At 46.5% G+C, this 4645-nt stretch overlaps 1 pseudogene; it reads right to left on the bottom strand.

The window, feature by feature from the left end:
• Positions 1-392: 392 nt before the first annotated feature.
• LOC131214369 (uncharacterized) lies at positions 393-2159 on the bottom strand (annotated as a pseudogene).
• Positions 2160-4645: the final 2486 nt, after the last annotated feature.

Genomic DNA, 4645 nt, shown 5'->3' with positions numbered 1-4645 from the left:
GTTCTACAATTGACAATTCAACCGGATTCGAAGTGTTACAGGCTTTATGCTAGCGCTGGAGGCGCGTCGCTTGTGTTTGGTACGGGCACATGCTTTTTGTGTTGCGTGGCCCTTGAAATTGGTGGCTTGGGTCGCTTGCAACGATCCGCACATGGCCACCTCCTGAGTTTGGGTAGTTGGTGTATCTTGGGTGGCCTGCAGTGAGATGCACCTGCACGTGCACATGGCCGCCACACTCATAACGGTCCCTCTTTGTATGGCTAGTTCTGTCCTATTCGGGGCTATATATAGCCACTCGTTGGGGGTCAAGGTGACCCCCCACATTCCATTCCTTGTGGTTGGCCCACATTCCTGCCTGCTCGACATTTTTCTCCAGGTAATTTAATCTTCTTCTATGTGAATTCGAGGTTGAGTGTAATGGCCACTGGTGAACACTTTGCTAGGTACACGACTTCCCCTCTTGTTATGGCAGTATACACTTGCCAGCCATACGCATAGGCGAACTCTTCAGGAGATATCAAAGCAAGGGTCATAAGATTCTCAGTTATTCGGTTATTGGTCTTGCCCCTGTCCTGCTTGAACACAGTATATAGATCCAACACAGCACCTTTAATGTGACGGTATGAGTATACAATTTTTGAGTTTATGTAGTTCAGCATGTTCACATCCCTATTTTTGATTTTGTTCTTTATATTGAGAGAAGGTTGATCATCCCTTGAAAATGTTACAAAAAGTTTCGGATGTTCAGTGAACCAAGTCAATGGTCCACAAACATAGAGTGTTCTGTTCTCGAGTAAGTTCTGGAAATCATACCCGGAATGAGTCACTTGAATGAACCTAGCACCCCCTACCTCTGTTATTAGATCTGCTGTACCCTCATAGATCTCACTCTTCTGGTCCTCTCCTGTGCAGTCAGGCCTAGGCACACTCCAAAACACGTATCCCATCTCCGCGTCGAATCCTGTTTCCAGTTTCATTTCAAACGATTTTCCTTCCATCTTTATAACCTTGTCCTCGACGTCCACTAAGACTGTTCCTCTGGAGAATTTGATCTCTATTTCAGTGTTCACCACAGGCCGATCGTAGAGCACACCCTGTCTCATCTTGGAAGCTCACATGAACCCTCCTTGATGTACCCTCTGGTGACGAGAGACTCGTTAATCCAGTTAATCCAGTTAATCCAGTTAATCCAGAGTTAATCCAGTTGGAAGCTTGATGTCTATGGGCCCGTTCGACGTCGTGAAGCGATAAATCCCTCTCAGCTGCATACCTTCACATTCCTCTCTAGTTACTTGGAGGATCTCAGTATACATTGCACCAGAGTGCAAGGTATCAATTGTTCTCCCGCATCTACTGATGATATTTCGAGTGATAATGGAGCATCGGGTGTAAGGTATATCCTTTACTATGCTGTTTTGGGTGATCGTTACCCGTACCCTCTCTTTCGTGGCGCCTTTTGCTTCCTCCATGTATTTCGGAGTTGTTACCAGGGATATGGCGGTCATAGTGAAGTTTTTGACGAGCAGTCGTACGCCACAAGACTACTCTCAGGAGGAAGCCTGTATATAGGCGAATTCGACGAATAGAATGCACAACTTCATATTGGTAAGACTCTCGTTGCAGTACAGACTCTCGTGTATCATTAACTAGCGGGTTTTTATAAAGGGAAAGATACGATTATGATTATAGTGAAAATTGAAATGTAATGATGAAAGGGGACACGCTTCTTGTACTTCTCGTCAAATGCATTGTTTCCCGTGTGAGACGGTCCTGCACTTGGAGCAGGCGTGAGTGCAGGCGCTGGGGGACTGATCTCCTTTATAATCGGAGCAACGGTGGGGACATCCTCTGGCCTGAAGCGCTCGCCAGATTTCATGATAGCCATTATTCCTTTGCGCAGTTCCTCGATATGATTGAGTTTTTCTACAGCAATCCTAGGTATCTTAGCTGCCACTTCCATCTGATCTACCAACTTACTTTCCCCATATGTCTGCCTGCTCACCCATTCGTTTTGAGTAAAACAAACCAGAGCGCTGGATCTCCTCAGAGCAGAAGTTGTTCACTTCAGTGACAAGCTTCTCGTCTGACAATTCCCCGACACTTCGTGGAACTATCGGTCCACTAGCGCTTTCGATACACATTGATTGCAGGAATCTCATCATCCCCTTTTGTGACAAAAGATCGGCAGTTGGCATTGAAGTTTCTCGATGTGCTATCAATCAATCATACACCCGACCTGCATAATCGACTTCTCTTACACGGTCACGGTGCTCAAAATTCGCGCTGTATGTCTCGTACTCCTCAACATGAGTGGTTCTCGGTTTGCATTGTACCTCTGGGGAAGGACACTTTAGCTGTTGGTCCTTCATACAACTCTGCGATTTCTTCTGCCAGATTACCAACGTCCTGGTCTCCTTCTGACATATCGTCAGAAATTACAGGAGGAATGAGGTGCTCCGGGCGGTTCTCCAATGGCAGGGGTGCGTAAGCATCGTCATATGTGCCCACTTCAGGCTCAACATAGGTTTTGTTGAGAATGGCCTCACATGTTTTTACGCCAACCGTGAAATAATCCTGGCAACCAGGGATGACAATGGTGATCGCTCAACAGTGATATAATGCTTGTGCAGATTCAAGATCAATCCATGGAAGTATCTTTTCTACAGAGAGGGGATCGGAAGGTGGTGGTCGTTCAGTTTAATTTCGAACTCTTCTGCGAGCCCTTTGACGCCCTGTCCGTTAACAATTGCTCGAATGACGGCATCAGCAGGTGATCCTTGTCCCATTAGAAGTCCTATCATAAACAAGGCATAATCAGGGAATGAGACCCCTTTCACTGTGTAAACAACAAGTCCATGAATCATGGTGTGTGTACTAAATCTTTTATACTTCTGGCTCTGTGCTATTGTCAGGGAGTGATAAAGCAAAGCCTTCAGAATTTTGTACGAGAGAAAGGTAGGATAAGTCCTCATAGTCTCCCAGCGGCTATAGTTTATAGTTTATAGGGGGGGCTATAGTTTGTTAATGAGTCCGGTTCGTCTGAGGAAGTTGAGGAGTTTGCGTTCTTCGGAGGGGTGGTTAGAGAGGGCTATGGAAATGTTGTTGTCGATTTTGCATATTTGTCTTTCTGTGGCGTATCCGAGGCAATCTCTAATGATGTGGGTTGTGGTGATAGGGACGCCACAGGATTGGCAGAGGGGTGGGCTGGTTTTTTTTGACGAGGTGGGAATGAGTAAGACGGGAATGGCCAATTCTGAGACGGGTTAGGGCCTTTTGGTTTTGGTTTGAGGTGGTGTCGACCCAGGGGAGGGTGGAGGTTTTGATGTATCTGAGGGGGCGGTTTGTAGTTTTGAGCCAGGTTTGTTGCCAGTTTTTTGCGGTGGCGATTGATAGTTTTTTGAGGGCGTCGGGGCGGGATAGGCTGTTTTTTAGAGGGGTGGGAAGGGTTCTGCCTAGATTGGCAAGGTGGTCAGCGATGGTGTTGCCTTTTATGTTTGAATGCCCGGGGATCCAGCAGAAGAGGGTAGTGTTGTGTGTTAGGGCTTTCTCTAATCTTTGGATGTAGGGGTCTCCAAAAACTCCGTTTTCGAGAGCTTGTAGAACGCTAGCGGAGTCTGTGAGGATGATGTGTGGATGGTCGGGGGTAGCGCATCTATCAAGGGCTATTAGGATGGCTATTGTTTCGGAGGTGAAGATGGAGGTGTGATCGGGGAGTCTGAAGGAGAAGTCCTCTGTTTGAGTATGGATACCGCAGCCTGCAGTGTATGCGTTTACGGATCCATCAGTGAAGATTTGTTTGTGGTCGGAGTATTTTTTAGTTATTAGCTCAAGGAATATTTTGAGGGATTTAATTGGATTGTTTTGTTTTTTTCGGATCTGGTTTTTCATGGTCCAGTCTATTTTTGGGGTGCATTGAAACCAGGGTCGGGGGGTTGTTCTAAGTAGTTTGCGGATTTTGGGGAGGTGTAGATTTAGTGGGGCGAGGGATTTGTTTATGTGGGTACGGAGAAATTTGTGTTTGTACCCTTTCTCAATTTGTCTCGTAAGAATTTCTATTTGTTTGTTGAGGATGATAGTGTCGAAGGGGAGGAGCCCTATTTCGCAAATGGTGGAGTCGGTAGGGCTGGAGCGGAAAGCTCCGGATAAGTTCCGGATGGCGTGTTGGTAAGTGGTTTTTAGTGTACTGTTTGTTTTATCTCCACCGTAGCTGAATATTTCCAGGCCGTACAGTAATTTGGGGAGAAGCCAGTTTTTCATGATGGTGGTTAGGGTGTGACGGGAGGCCCGGTTTTTTCCACAGCCAAGCATTCGGAGTAGGTTTGTGTGACTGGATGTCGCTTTTTTGACATGGCGGGAGTGGGCGAGGAAGTTTAATTTGTGGTCGATAAGGGCGCCGAGGATTTTTAGAATACGGGATTGGGGTATTTTTATGTTATTTAAGGTAGGTGGGAGGGTTTTTAGGTGGCGGGGGAGATTACAGATGTGCATGTATTGTCATAGTTGCATTTTGGGGGGGGAGAAGTCATAGCCGGACCATCTGGACCATTGCTGGACTTTGTTGAGGGCTGACTGTAGGTTTTGTCTGGCCTGAGAGTTTTGCTTGTGTGAGGTTACAAGTAGGATGTCATCTGCGTATATGAAGCTT

The sequence above is a fragment of the Anopheles bellator genome, unplaced genomic scaffold (assembly GCF_943735745.2).
Source record: "Anopheles bellator unplaced genomic scaffold, idAnoBellAS_SP24_06.2 scaffold00741_ctg1, whole genome shotgun sequence".
In the NCBI taxonomy this organism is placed as follows: domain Eukaryota; kingdom Metazoa; phylum Arthropoda; class Insecta; order Diptera; family Culicidae; genus Anopheles; species Anopheles bellator.
This window is presented reverse-complemented; position numbering and strand designations above follow the sequence as displayed.